The 18,674-nt window shown below is 37.5% G+C and overlaps 1 non-coding gene across 1 annotated transcript; it reads right to left on the bottom strand.

Annotated features, from left to right (window-relative positions):
• Positions 1-18,196: 18,196 nt before the first annotated feature.
• On the bottom strand, positions 18,197-18,304 carry LOC112731237 (small nucleolar RNA R71). The gene has a single exon (XR_003167025.1). It is a non-coding gene; the product is annotated as a small nucleolar RNA R71 (small nucleolar RNA).
• Positions 18,305-18,674: the final 370 nt, after the last annotated feature.

Below are 18,674 nucleotides of genomic sequence, written 5' to 3'. Positions count from 1 at the left end.
CATGGGCCAAAAGGGACCCTCGCGTATGCGGGCACACGGCTGTGTACGCGAGGAAGCAAAAACGCACACCCAAGTGTATGCGTAGCCCACGCATACGTGTGACCTTATTTTTAGAAAAATTATATTTTTATGATCTTAACATGCTATTAAACCTATAAACCTCTAACTTTCAAACCCTAAATATTAGTTTTAAGTATAGTAAAAAGATAAGTTATAATAAGAGAGTACTTGGAGGTGAGGAAAAGCTTGAGACATGTTGAATTATGAATGGGAAGTGTAGGATGAGGTATGTATGAGATGTTTTAGCATTAATGAAATTGAATGAATGAATGAATATAAGTGGAAATGAATGAAGAATTATTACTAAAATATGATTGATGATTAAAAGATTATGATTAATTCAGGAAGTGTCAAAATGTTCTGAGAATGCCGGAGATGCATATATGAGTTAATGAATGAATGTGGTAAATGAGTCATGATGAAAAATGTTGGATGTGATTATGCTGGTTTTTTCTCTCTAGTTGTAAAGGTGATAGGGCACCAATACCCTCTAATGGTGACAGGGCACCAATAACCTCTAATGATGACAGGGCACAGATACCCTCTAATGGTGACAGTACACATATACCCTCTAATGGTGATAGGGCACGGATATCCTCTAATGGTGGCAGGGCATAGATACCCTCTAATGGTGACAGGGTATAGATACCCTCTAATGGTGACAGGGCACAGATACCCTCTAATAGTTATAGGGAACGTATTCCCTCTAATGATATTAATGCACAACAGAGAGACAGTGTCTAGGTGCTACCGGACATGTCGGGTTTAGCTTGATAACCGACAGATGAGACTCATCAGCCACTAGGATAGGCATGCATCATATGCATCTATATGTTTATTTGGTATGCTTTGTTTGGATTGCCTAAGTGATTGCCTAAGCTATTTTCTACCTGCTTATTCGCTGTATATGTGATGAGCGGATATTTTATACGCTTTTTGGCATCATTTTCATATAGTTTTCATTATGTTTTGTTTAACTTTTATTATATTTTTATTGGTTTTAGTGCAAAATTCACAGTTTTAGATTCTACTTTGAGTTGTTGCATTTTATGATGATTTCAGGTATTTTCTGGCTAAAATTGAGGAGCTTTGGAAAAGTCTGAGTCAAAGACAGAGAAAGGACTGCAGATGTTGTCGGATTCTGACCTCCGTGCACTCGAAGGAAAATTTTAGAGCTATAGAAGTCCAATCGCGCGTTCTTAAAGGCATTGGAAAGCTAACATCCAGGGCTTTCCAGCAATATATAATACTCTATACTTTGCTCTGGAAATGAAGGTCCAAAACTGGTATTCAACGCCAGCACTTCACCCTCTTCCTAGCGTTGGACGCCCAAAAGGGAGCAGCTGGCGTCCAACGCCCAAAAAGTAGTCCAAAGCTGGCGTTCAACTCCCAAGAAACGTACTAGCTCGTGGAGACACCCTTAACTCAGCCCCAACACTCACCAAATGGGCCCCAAAAGTGGATTTTCGCACTACAAGACCATTGTATCATATTTTTGTACTTCTTAGTTATAAGATTAGTATACATAGGAGAACATCAACCATGTTTAGGATCTTCTAGCTCACCTTTGCTCATTCGAACGTTTCATTACTTTTCTATAAGCTATGAGTCACTAACCTCCTAGGTCAAGGTTAGGATCTCGTCTAATTCTTATGGATTAATAATATCACTATTCTATTTCAATCTATGTTTGATTCCATTCTAAGATGTATCTTCGTTCTTCATCCTAATGGATTCAGAGTGTAACTTGACTGTCATCCGTATTCTACATGGATTCTTGCGAGTCCTTGAAAGGATAGTATTGAACCACAAGCTTGATTATACATCTCTTAGATGGCTAATCCACGACTTCGTTGGGGACTTGGAGATATCAGTTTAGCCAAGGTACGGGGCGATTAGGGCCTTTGTGGTATAGGCTAGAATCAAGAAACAATGTTCTCTAATCCGGAAGATCCGACCTTGTATGTGGCGTTTTGAGTTGGATCACCAAGGAAATGGACTGCAGGAGCTTCACCCCCGTTCAGATTGGATGAACACTAACCTGACGTTTGATCTGAAGCAGAGGATATTAATGATCACTGACCTGGCGTTAGTCATTTACTGCCTTCCATGGAATGAATCATCAGAAGTTGAAGTAGATAGTGAGAAAAGTTGATCCAGAAGGAGTAACCATCTCCGAAGCCTCAACCATTCTCTCATCACTGATTTCACACCTATCCAGTAACTTTATTTATTCTGTTTTATGCATTTTTCACAACAACTATATTTTCTATCCGCCTGACTAAGATCTACAAGATAGCTATTGCTTGTTCAAAGCAACAATCTCCGTGGGATCGGCCCTCGCTCACCTGAGGTATTACTTGGACGACCCGGTGTACTTGCCGGTCTACCTGTGCGAATATTGCGGAGTCAATTTCACGCACAAAGTTTTTGGCGCTGTTGCCGGAGATTGTTCGAGTTTGACAAACTACCGAATTATCTTGTTGCTTAGATTAGGTATTTTTATGATTTAGTTTCTTTTTTATTTGTGTCTTTTATTCTTTTTCAAAAATTTTTCTTTTCTTTATTGATCTTTATCTTTTGTTTGAGTCTTTTGTTCTTGTTTTTTGTTAAAAATTTTCGAACTTTCTTGATTCTTTTTCCAAAAATTTCAAAAAATTGTATCTTTTGTTTAAGTCTAGTGTCAGTTCTAAAGTTTGGTGTTTGTCTTCTTAATTTTCGAAAATTAGTGCCTTTTGATCTAAAAATTTTAAGTTTGGTGTCTTTTAGTTATTTTCTTTAAAATTTCGAAAAAGTTAGTGTCCTTGATCTAAAAAATTTTAAGTTTGGTGTCTTTTAGTTGTTTTTCTCTTTCTTCATTAAATTCGAAAAAAAATAAAAAATATTTCTTTTATCTTTATTCAAATTTTCAAAAATATTGTTTCCTTTTTCTTCTTTATTTAATTTTTTTTTTAAGTTTAGTATTTTCTTGTTAGTAAAGTTTAAATTTTAAATTTTGAATCTTATCTTTTCAAATCTTTTTCAAATCTTCACCATATCTTATCTTTGCAACTTTTTTTCAAATCTTTATCTTATCTTGTTTCAATTTCAAAATTCAAAATCAAATCTTTTTCAAATCTTTTTCAAATCTTATCTTATCTTGTTGACTTTCCCCTTCCAATTTTAAATTTCAAAAATTTTAAAATCAATTCTTTTTCAAATCTCCTATCTTATCTTATTTTCAAATCTTTCTTAATTAGTTTCTTGCTTTATCTTATTTTAATTTTAAAAGTTTGGTATCTCTTTAATACTCTCCTTTCTCTTTCCTCTTTTTCAAAACTTCCTAACTAATTCCTCTCTCTTCTACTTTTGAAAGCCACTTTTAAAATCAAAATTAATTTTTAATTCTTTTTAGTTAATTAAAAGCTAAGACAACTAAAGTTTCTAATTTTCCTTTTTAATTTTCTTCTTATTTTTTTCAAAATTTATAAATAAATAAAATAAAAACAAAAATATTTTAATTCTAGTTTCCATTTTTACTTCTTAATATTCGAATTCTCCTACCTTTCTTCACCATGAACTCAAATGGAAATAAACAGTTCAGAAGAACTTTAGGGTCCTATATGGCCTATACTCCTGACTTCTATGGGAGAAGTATCAGTATACCCCCCATTAGAGCAAGTAATTTTGAGCTAAACCCTCAGCTCATTACTCTGGTACAGTAAAACTACCAGTACTCTGGTGGTTCTATACATATGAGGAAAACAATTGAAGAGGCTCACAAACTTATTGAAACAGTTGCCACGAACCAGCATCTGTACTCGGTTGATAAAACTTCCATAAAAGGAGAAGTTAAGGCAATATCTACTGAATCTAGCCCTCCAGAACAAAATGGCCCATTGACTCAGCAGCTACATGCCCTTGTACAACAGTTTAATTCAGACTTCCAACAGGAATGTAGAAGCACAGCTGAGTTAAACTAGGCAGCAATTATCTAAGCAGATAAAAGAAGAGTGTCAGGCTATTCAACTGAGGAGTTGGAAAATATTAAACATCGAACCTTAGTACAACAGGAAATCAGGAGAGGAATAGCTGATAGAAGATAACTAAACTGCAGCCCAAGACACCTCTAAGGGCGTTGAACGCCCAGGGAGGGATGTCATTGGCGTTCAACGCCAAGAAGGGGGTAGCACCCTTGGTGTTGAACGCCCAAAAGGGGACAATATTCCTAGCGTTGAACGCCAAGAAAGGGCTAACAAGGGCGTTGAACGCCCAAGCAGAGATGGTCAGACACATACAAGTGCTGATTAGACCCTTCCTAAGCAAGCTACTGACCCCCCTTACATGTCTGTAGGCATTCAACCTACATCAACTAAGGATGACGAGTACATGGCTAAGATTCCATTTCCTCAGAAACTCCGTCACGCGGAAAAAGATAAACAGTTTGCCCGCTTTGTGGATTATCTCAAGACACTTGAGATCAAGATCCCTTTTGCAGAGGCTCTTGAGCAGATACCTTCTTATGATAAGTTCATGAAAGACATCTTCAGTCATAAGAAGGATTGGAGAGAGGTAGAAACAGTCCTCCTCACTAAAGATGCAGTGTAGTAATCTAAAAGAACTTACCAGAAAAATTCAAAGATCCTAGGAGCTTTATGATACCGTGCACCTTAGGGGATGCTTGCACAAAGACAGCTCTATGTGATCTCGGGGGAAGTATTAACCTAATACCTGTATCACTAATAAAGAAGCTCTGTTTAACTCACGAAGTTAAACCGACCCGTATATGTGTTCAACTTACTGATGGTTCTGTTAAGCTTCCATCAGGCGTGATTGAGGACATGATTGTTAGGGTTGGACCCTTCGCTTTCCCCACAGATTTTCTGGTACTGGCAATGGATGAGCACAAGAGTGCATCCCTCATTCTAGGAAGACTCTTCCTAGCTACAGGACGGACCCTCATCAACGTTCAAAAAGGGGAAGTCACCCTGAGTGTCAATGAGGATGAGTTCGTGCTGAATGCTATCAAAGCTATGCAGCATCCAGATACCCCAGAAGAGTGCATGAGTATTGATATCATTAATTGTCTGGTGGAAGAAGTGAACATGGTTGAGAGACTCGAAGAAGAGCTAAATGACATCTTTTATGATGCCCAGCCTGATTTAGAGGAGCCAGAAGAAATAAAGGAGCCTCTGAAAACTCCTATGGAAAAGGATAAGCCTCCTAAACTCGAGCTCAACCCATTACCATCATCCTTGAAATATGCATTTCTTGGAGATGGGGATACTTATCCTATGATTTTTCTTCTTGTGATTATAAGCTGTGCAACCCCTGTGCAACTTATTAGCTACTGACACTCTGTTTGTCTTTAACCAAGAGTGTCTACAGGCCTTTAAAACTCTGAAGGCTAAGCTTATCACTGCATCTGTCATTTCTGCACCCAACTGGGACTTACTATTCAAACTAATGTGTGACGCCAGTGACCATGCCTTTGGCGTAGTTCTAGGGCAGAGACAGGACAAGCTTTTGCATGTCATTTATTATGCCAGTCGTATTCTAAATGATGCATAGAAGAACTACACTACCACAGAAGGAATTGCTTTTAGTGGTCTATGCCATTGACAAGTTCATATCCTATTTAATAGGATCTAAGGTAATTATCTACATTGACCATGTTGCTCTCAAATATCTACTCACCAAGCAAGATTCTAAGCCATGGCTAATAAGATGGGTGTGATGGGGAAAAAATCATCGGTGAAGATTTTCACAAAAATAAGCGCATTGTAAGTATAGTTCTAAACTGACAATTAAACCTCAATCAAGTTTAAATAGTTTGTCACTTAAGCAAACCTAATAAAATTAACCAAAGTATTAAATCTCGGGTCGTCTCTCAAGAAATTGGGGGGAAGTGTACTTATAATTGGTTATGAAATTGTATCTTTTTGGATTTTGAAATAAGGAACAAGTAATGTAAATAACAAGGAAAGAAAATAACAATTAAGAAAAGTCCTAGCAAGGATTAATAATTGGAATTCCTATCCCCATTATCATAGTCACTTGTGATGGTAATTGCCTTTTGCTATCACTTAGTTAACCTCTAACAATTGAAGGTAAGTCAAGTGAGAAAATCAACTTGAGTTCACAAGTCCTAATCAAAGACTAGAGTTAGTGAAGCTCAACCCAACTAGCAAGTTTCAATCACCAACCAACAAGAGACTTTGACAATTCAAGAGTCTTTAATTGCTCAATCCAAGCTGAGAACATAAAAAGCTAACTCAAAATCCAACCAAGCATTTTATCAAACACTTGGAAGGCACAGAATAAAAGCATAGAAAAGTAATAAGAGAATGTAAAATCTAAAACCAACAATTGCAAGATCAATGATAACAAATAACGGAAGAAGCAATAAACATGAAATACCTCAAATTGCATTAAAAAGGAAATAAAATCTAACATGAGAATTCATAAACTAAATTGGCAACATAAAGTAATCAACAAAAGAAATAAATAAACTAGAATGCTAGAACAATTAAAAGTAGAAGAGAAACTAAATTGAGATAAGATAGAATTCAGAAATTGAGAAGGAATAAATAAACTAGAATGCTAGAACAATTAAACGTACGCGTTGCTGGTCTTCTGCGCTTGTCACGCATACGGGTCAGTCACATGTACGCGTCGCTATGCAACTTCGCTAGTCACGCGTACGCGTCAGTCACGCGTACGCGTCGCTGTAAAATGCTCCAGGTCACGCGCACGCGTCAGCCATGCGTGCGCGTCGCTCCTTGCTTCTCAACTCCTTAGTTTCATGTGTTCCTTCCACTTTAAGCTGCTTCCTCTTCATTCTTTAAGCCATTCATGCCCTGTAAACCTGAAAAAACTTCACAAACACGTCACGGCATTGAATGGTAATAAAGGAGAATTAAAAATTGACAATTTAAAGGCCTAGGAAACATGTTTTCAACTATATCACAAAATTAGGAAGAAAAATGTAAAACATGCGAATTATATGCATAAGTGTGAGAATAATGGATAAAATTGGCTCAATTCAATGCAAAATAAACCATAAAATAGCGGTTTATCAGGGTGCTACTCCTGCAAGAGTTTGATATAGAAATCAGAGACTGAAAAAGGGTCAGAAAATCAAGTGGCTGACCACTTGTCTTGGATTGAACCAGTAGCAGGGACATCTCCTCCCTCTATTGAGGTGTCTGAAACCTTTCCGAATGAGCAACTCTTTACCATTCGGACAACGCCCTAGTTTACAGACATTGCGAATTACAAGGCTATAAGGTTCATTCCCAAAGAATACAGTAGGCAGCAAGCTCGAAAACTCATTCATGATGCAAGATACTAATTGTGGGATGAACTATATCTCTTTAAGAGATGCTCGGATGGTATAATCCTCTGTTGTGTGTCTAAGGAAGAGGCACAGAAAATTCTATGGCACTGCCATGGCTCAGATTATGGAGCACACTTTGGAGGTGAGCGAACAACCACAAAGGTTCTCCAAAGTGGTTTCTACTGGCCCACACTCTTCAAGGATTCCTGAGAATTACTCCGTCACTGTGACAGTTGCCAAAGGGCTGGCAATCTCCCTCATAGTCACGACATGCCTCAGCAAGGAATACTAGAGATTGAATTGTTTGACGTATGAGGTATCGACTTCATGGGACCTTTCCCACCGTCATATTCAAACACCTATATCCTCGTGGCAGTAGATTATGTGACTAAATGAATTGAGGCAATCGCATCACCCATGAATGACACTAAGGTAGTGATGAAGTTCCTGCAAAAGAACATCTTAGGTTTGGTGTCCCTCGGACACTGATCAGTGATGGAAAAACTCATTTCTGCAATAAACAGCTTGACTCTATTCTGAATCAGTATGGAGCTCGCAATAAAGTGGCCACCCCATATCATCCATAGACAAATGAGCAAGATGAGGTCTCAAATAGAGAACTGAAGAGAATCCTGGAAAGGACAGTGAGCACCTCTAGAAAAGATTGGGCAAGAAAGCTTAATGATGCTCTTTGGGCATACAGAACAGCTTTCAAGACACCCATAGGAACGTCACCATATCAATTGGTGTATGGGAAGGCGTGCCACCTGCTAGTAGAACTCGAACACAACGCCTACTGGGCAACCAAACTCCTAAACCTTAATGTAAAGGTAGCAGGAGTGAAACGGTTGCTCCAGCTAAATCAGTTGGATGAATTCCGACTAGCTGCATTTGAAAATGCAAAAATCTATAAAGAAAGGGCCAAGAAGTGGCATGACAAAAAGATATCTTCCAGAGTCTTTGAACCTGGACAGAGGGTTCCACTCTTCAATTCTAGACTAAAGCTCTTCCATGGGAAGCTCAAGTCACGTTCAACAGGACCTTTCCTGAGCACTAATGTATCACCCTGTGGTCATATAGAACTCCAGAGTAACCACTCTAATAAAAGATTTACTGTGAATGGCCAGATAATGAAACATTACTTGGGTGGTGAAGTTGAGCAAAAGAAATCCACCCTACTGCTGACATAAGTGCAGTAAAGTCCAGCTAAACGACAGTAAAGAAGCGCTTGTTGGGAGGTAACCCAAAGATTAATAGCATATTATTGTTTTGCGTTTTTTTAATTGTTCTGATTTAATTTAGTTTTCTTGAAATTTCAAGTAATTTTTGCTTTCTAATGTTTATGATCATGTGTACATCCTAGAACGGAGACATTAGTATTCAGAGCTAAAAACAGAGCACTCTGGGAAAAGCCCCTTGCTGGCGTTGAACGCCAGACAAGAGGGAAGGAGGGGCGTTGAACGCTATAAAGAAGCAGCAAGACTGGCGTTGAACGCCAGCTAGGTGATATTGGTTGGGCGTGCAACGCCCTCAAGGAGCAGCAAGCCTGGCATTGAACGCCAGCCAGGGAGCACTGGCTAGGCATTCAACGCCCTGAAGGGGGAAGCAAGACTGGCGTTGAATGCCAGCCAGGGATCGCTGGTTGGGTGTTCAACGCCCAAAAAGGAGTGGCAAGATGGCGTTGAACGCCAGCCAGGAGGTGCTGTCTGGGCGTTCAATGCCTAGGAGGAGCACAAGGTTAGCATTGAATGCCAGAATAGAGGTATTATGGGCGTTCAACGCTCAACAAAGGTAGGGGAGGTTTTTGACTTTTTCAAAACATATCTTTTCCAAATCTTATCTTTTTAATCATATCTTTTAAACAAGATTCTTTCAACCATCATCTTTAAATTTCAAATTCCTTTCAAATTTAAAACCTTTTCAAATCTTTCTCAATTCTTTTTCAAATATTTTTCAAAATTTCATATCTTTTGCTATTCTTCTTCAAATCTTTTATTAAACTTTAAAATCTTTTTCGTACCCCTCATACTTTATATCTTATCTTTTGCATCTTTTTCATATCTTTGATGATTAAACAAATTTTAAAAATTATCTTTTTCTATCTTTTACCAAGGTATGAATCATATCTTCTTTATCTTTTATCTAATTCAATTTTGAAAACCCACCCTACCCCTCCCTATATATACCATTCGTACCACACACTCCCTCATCCACATCCCATTCGAATACTTCTCCTCTTCTTCGTCTTCTTTCTCTTCTTTTTGCTCGAGGACAAGCAAAATTTTTAAGTTTGGTGTGGAAAGAGCCTTGCTTTCTCACTCCATTCGAATTCTATGGCTCCAAAAGTGGAAAATCCACTTCAAGAAGCAAGAAAGAAGACAACAGAACAACTATTTTCAAACCTCTCATATTCTAGAAGACATATGTCTGCCTGAAACTCAGTGGATCAATAACACAAAAGGTAATCTAAACCAACTGAAAAGAATGGGTCTCAAACCAATTGCTAGGGGTTGGCTGGATTTCATTGGGCATCCCATACTCCCTACTAGCAACTGCTCTAAAGTTACCATTAGAAGGGCTGTGATGATTCACTGCATCATGATGGGGAATGAGGTGGAAGTCCACTAACTAATCCCCTTTGAGCTGTACAAGGTTGCAAACAGGATGTCAACTTAAGACATATTGGCCTATCCAAACCTTATCTTTTGCTTGTGTAAAGAGGCTGGAGTCCTGATTAACAGAGACTCATTTATCCTAGCAGAAAGCCCAATCACCAAGCAAGTGATGGAAAGCTCCAAAATACCAAATGAACTTCTCAAAAGGAAGACACCTGAGCTTATTCAAACACAACAGATCCCTCCAATTGAATATTAGACCCAGCTAGAAGCATCTGTCGCACAATTGCAAACCACCTTGGATCAATTAAGAGAGGAGTAAAAAGATCAGACTAGCATGCTTTGCAAACTAGTCAAGGAACAAGGGAAGCAGGGGCGTGAGCTAGAAGAACTGAAGTGTTAGAAATTATCCCCTAAAGAGCCTAACGCCAACCATGCTTAAGGTGGTTGAGTTCCACCTCCCTATTTCTTTGTCTATTTTAATTCTTGTTTCTTATGTTTAGATTTACATGATCATTAGTAGCATTTAAATTTTTATTTAAGTTTCTGTCTTTTAATTTGAGAATTGCATGAGCATTATTAGGATTTAAGTTTTTCTATTTCTTTTTTCAAATTAGGTATAAAATATTCCTCTTATCATCTCATTGAACTTAAATAAAATTATGATTTTTTAGAAGTAGTAAAGATGCATAAATTTCAAGTTATATCATAAGAATAATTCAATTATTTGATGTGGTGGCATTGCTTTTATTTTCTGAATGCATGAATGAACAGTGCATGTTTGATGTTGGAGTTAAGAATGTTGGCTCTTGAAAGAATGATGAAAAAGGAGAAGTGTTATTGGTAATCTGGAAAATCCAAAAAGATTGATTCTTGAATCAAGAAAAAGCAGCAAAAAGAAAGAAAAAGAAGAAGAAAAATGCAAAAAAAAATTTGCGAAAAAAATAGAAAAAGAAAGAAAAGGAAAAAGCTAATAGCTCTTTAAACCAAAAGGCAAGAGCAAAGGTCCAAGGCTTTGAGCATCAATGGTTAGGAAGGCCTAAAAGAAACAAAATCTTGGCCTAAACAGTTCAAATGAGCTGCTTCCCTAACTATATGCTTGTGGTGTGAAGGTGTCAAGTAAAAAGCTTGAGACTGAGTAGTTAAAGTCGTGATCCAAAACGAAAAGAGTGTGCTTAAGAACTCTGGACACCACTGGCTGGTGATTCTAGTAAAGCTGAATCACAATCCTAAGGGGTTCACCCAATTAAGTGTCTGTGGCGTTTATATATCTGGTGGTAATACTGGAAAACAAAGCACTTAGGGTCACGGCCAAGACTCAAAAGAAGCTGTGTTCAAGAATAAAAAAAGAATTAAACTAGGAGAATCAATAATATCATCTGAATTCTGAGTTCCTAAAGATGCCAACACTTCTGAGCTTCAAAGGAAAGTGAGATGTGAAAACTATTCAGAAGCAAAAAGCTACTAGTCTGGCTCATCTAATTGAAACTGAGCTTCATTGAGAACTCTGAAATTTATTGTATCCTTATCTTCTTTTTAATCCTACTTTGTTTTTGGTTGCTTGGGAACAAGCAACAGTTTAATTTTGGTGTTCCTATGAGCAGATATTTTATACGCTTTTTGGCATCATTTTCATATAGTTTTCATTATGTTTTGTTTAACTCTTGTTATATTTTTACAGGTTTTAGTGTAAAATTCACATTTTTCGATTCTACTTTGTATTTTTGCATTTTATGATTATTTCAGCTATTTTCTGGCTGAAGTTGAGGAGCTTTGGAAAAGTCTGAGTCAGAGACAGAGAAAGGACTGCAGATGTTGTCGGATTATAACCTCTGTACACTCAAAGGAGCATTTCTGGAGCTATAGAGGTCCAAATGGCATGCTCTCAAAGGCATTGGAAAGCTAACATCCAGGGCTTTCCAGAAATATATAATACTCTATGCTTTGCCCTGGAAATAAAGGTCCAAAATTGGCGTTCAACGCCTACACACTTCCTGGCGTTGAACCCCCAAAAGGGAGCAGATGGCGTCCAACACCCAAAAAGGAGTCCAAAGCTGCCATTTAATGCCCAAGAAGAGTACTAGCTCGTGGAGTCACCCTTAGCTCAGCCCAAACACTCACCAAGTGGGCCCCAAAAGTGGATTTTCGCACTACAAGACCATTCTATCATATTTTTGTACTTCATAGTTATTAGATTAGTATATATAGGAGAAGATCAACCATGTTTAGGATCTTCTACCTCACATTTGCTCATTCAAACCTTTCATTACTTTTCTATAAGCTATGAGTCACTAACCTCCTAGGTCAAGGTTAGGAGCTCTATTGATTTTTATAGATTAATAATATCACTATTCTATTTCAATCTATGCTTGGTTCCATTTTAAGATGTATCTTCGTTCTTCATCCTAATGGATTGGGAGTGTAACTTGACCTTCATCCATATTCTATATGGGTTCTTGTGAGTCCTTGACGGGATAGTATTGAACCACAAGCTTGATTATACATCTCTTAGACGGCTAATCCACGAATTTCTTGTGGACTTGGAGACATCAGTTCAGCCGAGGTACGGGGCGATTAGGGCCTTTGTGGTATAGGCTAGAATCAAGAAGTAGCATTCTTTAATCCGGAAGATCTGACCTTGTCTGTGGCATTTTGAGTAGGATCACCAAGGGAATGGACTGCAGGAGCTTCACCCCCATTCAAATATGATGACCACTGACCTGGCGTTTGATTTGAAGCAAAGGAGAATTATGACCACTGACCTAGCGTTAGTCACTTACAGCCTGCCATAGGATGAATTATCAGAAGTTGAAGTAGACAGTGAGAAAAGTTGATCTAGAAGGAGGAAGCATCTCCGAAACTTTAACCATTCTCTCATCACTGATTTCACACCTATTCAGTAACTCTATTTATTCTATTTTATGCGTTTTCACAACAACTATATTTTCTATCCGCCTGACTAAGATCTACAAGATAGCCATTGCTTGTTCAAACCAACAATCTCCGTAGGATCGACCCTTACTCACCTGAGGTATTACTTGGATGACCCGGTGCACTTGCCGGTCTATTTGTGCGAATATTGTGGAGTCAATTTCGCACACCAATATGCTTTCTATTTGTGATTTTCTTGTTTGTAATAATTGTGCTTGAACCAATATACCAGTGGAGGTTGGGAGGTTCGGAGGAGTTGGAAGGGGAGTATTAGAATAGAACGAAGATCCTTAGCTAATTGCCTATTTATTTTATGGTTTAGTTGTGTTTATAAGATTTAATTATATGTTGGAAGTTCTAGGACTGCCTTTGGCTTTCTCAGGACATTATATGATAGATACGTGAGCACTGTTACCATGCAGAGAACCTCCGGTTCTCACCCCGTGCGGATTTCATGGTTTTTCAGATGCAGGACGTAAGGCTCCTCACTAAGGCATGCTGGAAGCTTCTGATTACCGAAGATCCTTATGTTTTGGGGCTCTATTTTGGTTATATGTATTTATTTTGATACCTATTTATCACAGCTGTTTATGTATATATTGTATTAACTCTTCTTAGAGGTTATATTTAGAGACATAGGTTCTGTAACTCTGTATTTTTGGTGTATTTTGGTTCTCTTATATATACATGTATATACACTTATATGCTCGGGCCAATTTATCTTCACGAGCCGAGTTTTGAGTTTTGTTATCTGTATTTTGGAACTCTTAGTATATAATCTTGTTAGTTTTCTCTATCTTGTTTCATTTACTTTATCGCTTCGTGAGTGTTGTGCTTTTTGTTTTACCGATTTTGATTTACCCTTTTCTTCAAAGGCTCTAATGAGCGAATATTTTATAAGTTTTTTGGCATTACTTTCATATGGTTTTTACTATATTTTATTTAAGTTTTATTATATTTTTATAGGTTTTAGTATAAAATTCATATTTTTGAATTTTACTTTGAGTTTGTGTGTTTTTTGGTAATTTCAGGTATTTTCTAGTTGAAATTGAGGACCTTGAGCAGAAGTCTGATTCAGAAGCAGAGAAAGGGCTGCAGATGCTGTCAGGATCTGACCTCCGTGCACTCGATGAAGCTTTTCTGGAGCTACAAAAGTCCAAATGGCGCGCTCTCAACAGCTATGGAAAGCTAACAGCCGGCTTTCCAGAAATATATAATAGTCCATACTTTGTTTTGGAAATGAAGGTCCAAAACTGGTGTTCAACGCCAGCTACCAGCCCCAGTCCTAGCGTCCAGCGCTGATGAGCGGATAATTTATACGCTTTTTGGCATTTTTTTAGTATGTTTTCAGTATATTTTAGTTAGTTTTAATTATGTTTTTATTAATTTTTAAATAAAAATAATATTTCTGGACTTTACTATGAGTTTGTGTGTTCTTCTATGATTTCAGGTATTTTCTGGCTGAAATTGAGGGATCTGAGCAAAAATTTGATTCAGAGGCTGAAAAAGGACTGCAGATGTTGTTGGATTCTGACCTCCCTGCACTCGAAGTGGATTTTCTGGAGCTACAGAAGCCCAATTGACGTGCTCTCAATTGTGTTGGAAAGTAGACATTCTGGGCTTTCCAGCAATATATAATAGTCCATACTTTGCTCAATATTTGATGGCCCTAACCGGCGTTCCAAGTCAGCATAGAAATTTTGGCGTCAAAACGCTAGAACTGGCATAAAAGCTGGAGTTAAACGCCCAAACTGGCACAAAAGCTGGCGTTTAACTCCAAGAAAAGTCTCTACACGTGAAAGCTTCAATGCTCAGCTCAAGCACACACCAAGTGGGCCCGGAAGTGGATTCTGCATCATTTACTCATTTCTATAAACCCTAGGTTACTAGTTTTCTACAAATAGGACCTTTTGCTATTGTATTGGACACACTTGATCATACTTTTCATCTTGGAACTTGTATGTTCACACCTTGGGAGGCTGCCCAATTGGCCATGCCTAGACCTTTTCTTCTTATGCATTTTCAACGGTAGAGTTTCTACACACCATAGATTAAGGTGTGGAGCTCTGCTGTTCCTCATGAATTAATGCAAAGTACTATTGTTTTTCTATTCAATTCAATCCTATTTCTTCTCTAAGATATACATTCGTACTTCAATCTGACAAAGGTGATGATCCGTGACACTCATCATTATTCTCACCTATGAAAACGTGCCTGACAACCACCTCTGTTCTACTTGCAATAGCTTGAATGTGTATCTCTTGGGTTTCTAAAAGATTAGAACCTTCGTGGTATAGGCTAGAATTATTGGCGGCCATTCCTGAGATCTGGAAAGTCTAAACCTTGTCTGTGGTATTCCGAGTAGGATCTGGGAAGGGATGACTGTGACGAGCTTCAAACTCGCGAGTGTTGGGCGTAGTGACAGACGCAAAAGGATCAATGGATCCTATTCCAACATGATCGAGAACCGACAGATGATTAGCCGTGCGGTGACAGCGCATTTGGAACATTTTCACTAAGAGGACGGGAAGTAGCCATTGACAACGGTGATGCCCAACATAAAGATTGCCATGGAAAGGAGTATGAATGATTGGATGAAGGCAATAGGAAAGCAGAGGTTTAGAAGGAACAAAGCAGCTTCATACGCTTATCTGAAATTCTCACCAATGAATTATATAAGTATTTCTATCTTTATTTTATGTTTTATTCATCTTTTAATTATCAATTCTCCATAACCATTTGAATCCGCCTGACTGAGATTTACAAGATGACCATAGCTTGCTTCAAGCCGACAGTCTCCGTGGGATCGACCCTTACTCACGTAAGGTTTATTACTTGGATGACCCAGTGCACTTGCTGGTTAGTTGTGCGGAGTTGTGACAAGGAGTTGAGATTACAATTGTGTGTACTAAGCTGTTGGCACCATTGATGATTACAATTTCGTGCACCAAGTTTTTGGCGCCGTTGCCGGCGATTGTTCGAGTTTGGACAACTGACGGTTCATCTTGTTGCTCAGATTAGGTAATTTTATTTTATGTTTAAGCTTTTTACTTTTCAATTTTCGAAAAATTTCAAAAAAAATATGGATTTCTATTTTGTTGTTCAGAACTTTTAAGAATGAATTCTAGAGTTTCATGATGATTTGTTGAAGTCTGGCTGGCTGTGAAGCCATGTCTAATCTTTTGGACCGAGGTTTCAACTTATCATCATAAGAGCTTGTTGATTTCTATCGATCTTGCTGTTGAACGTAATGATTTGCTAAAGCTTGGCTGGCCATTGGCCATGTCTAGTGTTTTGGACCGAAGCTTTCACTGAAAGCTTGGCTGGGTAGTAAGCCATGTCTAATTCCTGGACCAGAGTTTTAGACTAACATTGCATGATTCCTGGAATTCTCATTAAGAATTTTGAAGTCCCTATTTTCTTTTTCCACCTAATTTTCGAAAAAATTACAAAAAAAATTTTATAAATCCTTAAAATAAAAAATATTTTATGTTTCTTGTTTGAGTCTAATGTCTAATTTTAAGTTTGGTGTCCTGCATGTCTTTATTTTTCTTGTAATTTTTCGAATATATGCATTATGTTCTTCATTAATCTTCAAGTTGTTCTTGATGATTTCCTTGCTCTGATCTTCAATCTCTCTTGTTTTGTGTGTTTTGTTGTTTCTCATATGCATTTTCAATTTGTTAGTGTCTCTAATAAGAAAATTTCTAAGTATGGTGTCTTGCATGCATTGTTTATTTGATCTTAGTTGCATTTTTTATTGTTTCTCATCATTAAAAATTCAAATTTTTTTTTAAACTTGTGTCTTTTCAAGTCAATAATACAGAGAATTAAAGATTCAGAACATTTAGCAGAGGAATTACACAGAAAAAGCTGGGCATTCTAAACGCCCAGTGAGAAAGGAAAACTGGCATTTAAACGCCAGCCAGGGTACCTGGCTGGGCGTTAAATGTCCAAAAAGGTAGCATTTTGGGCGTTAAACGCCAGAATGGATGCCATTCTGGGAGTTTAACGCCAGGAGGACACTAGAGGGAAGATTTTGTTTTTAATTCAAATCTTTTTCAAATATTCATAATTTTTCAAAATCAAATCTTTTTCAAATCATATCTTTTCAATCATATCTTTTCAAAATCAATTTCTTTCCATTTTTTCTATTTATTACTATTTTCGAAAATCTTTGCTACAATTAATGATTTAATTCAAAATTTTCAAGTTGTTACTTGCCTATTAAGAAAGGATCAAATTTTAATTCTAGAATCATATCTTTTAATTTCTTGTTGGTCAAGTAATCAAATTTAATTTTTAAAACTTTCTCTTTTTTTTAAATTGATTTTCAATCATATCTTCTCAATCATATTTTCTCAATCACATATTTTTCAAAATAATTCTCAATCATATCTTTTTTATTTCTAATTTCAAAATCTTTTTTAAAATCACTTAACTACCTTCTCAATTTTAGTTTTCGAAAATCATCAATCAATTTTTCAAAATTTCTTTTAATTATTTCAAAATCTTTTTACTTTAATTTTGAAAATTCTTCCCCTCTTCTCATCTCCTTCTATTTATGGACTAACACTCCTCCTCAATGTACAATTCGAACTCTATCCCTCTTGATAAGTTCGAATTCTCTCTTCTCTACCTCATCCTTCTATTTTTATTTTCCTCTGACACCCCTAGGAATCTCTATACTGTGACATAGAGGATTCCACATTTTCTTCTCCTCTCTTTTCATATGAGCAGGAGTAAGGACAAGGGCATTCTTGTTGAAGCTGATCCTGAACCTGAAAGGACCTTGAAGAGAAAGCTAAAAGAAGCTAAAGTACAACTCTCTATAGAGGACCTAACAGAACTTTTCAAACAAGAAAAAGACATGGCAGCCGAAAACAACAACAATGCCAACAATAGGAAGGTGCTTGGTGACTTTACTGCACCTACTCCTGACTTCTATGGGAGAAGCATCTCAATCCCTGCCATTGGAGCAAACAACTTTGAGCTTAAGCCTCAATTAGTTTCTTTGATGCAACAAAATTGCAAGTTTCATGGACTTCCATTGGAAGATCCTCATCAGTTCTTAGCTGAATTCTTGCAAATCTGTGACACTGTCAAGACCAATGGGGTTGATCCCAAGGTCTATAGACTTATGCTTTTTCCCTTTGCTGTAAGAGACAGAGCTAGAACATGGTTGGATTCACAACCTAAAGAAAGCCTGAACTCTTGGAAAAAGCTAGTCAATGCCTTTTTGGCAAAATTCTTTCCACCTCAAAAATTAAGCAAGCTTAGAGTGGAAGTCCAAACCTTCAAACAGAAGGAAGGTGAATCCCTCTATGAAGCCTGGGAAAGATACAAGCAATTGATCAGAAGGTGTCCTTCTGACATGCTTTCAGAATGGAGCATCATAGGTATTTTCTATGATGGTCTATCTGAACTGTCCAAGATGTCATTGGACAGCTCTGCTGGAGGATCTCTTCATCTGAAGAAGACGCCTGCAGAAGCTTAGGAACTCATTGAAATGGTTTCAAATAACCAATTCATGTACACTTCTAAAAGGAATCCTGTGAATAATGGGACAAATCAGAAGAAAGGAGTTCTTGAGATTGATACTCTGAATGCCATATTAGCTCAGAACAAAATATTGACTCAGCAAGTCAATATGATTTTTCAGAGTCTGTCTGGCTTGCAAGCAGCAACAGGCAGTACCAAAGAAACTTCATCTGAAGAAGAAGCTTATGATCCTGAGAATCCAGCAATAG

Source organism: Arachis hypogaea, chromosome 12, assembly GCF_003086295.3.
Source record: "Arachis hypogaea cultivar Tifrunner chromosome 12, arahy.Tifrunner.gnm2.J5K5, whole genome shotgun sequence".
NCBI classification, from domain to species: domain Eukaryota; kingdom Viridiplantae; phylum Streptophyta; class Magnoliopsida; order Fabales; family Fabaceae; genus Arachis; species Arachis hypogaea.
Note: the sequence above shows the minus strand (reverse complement) of the source record. Positions and strands in the feature narration are given on the sequence as shown.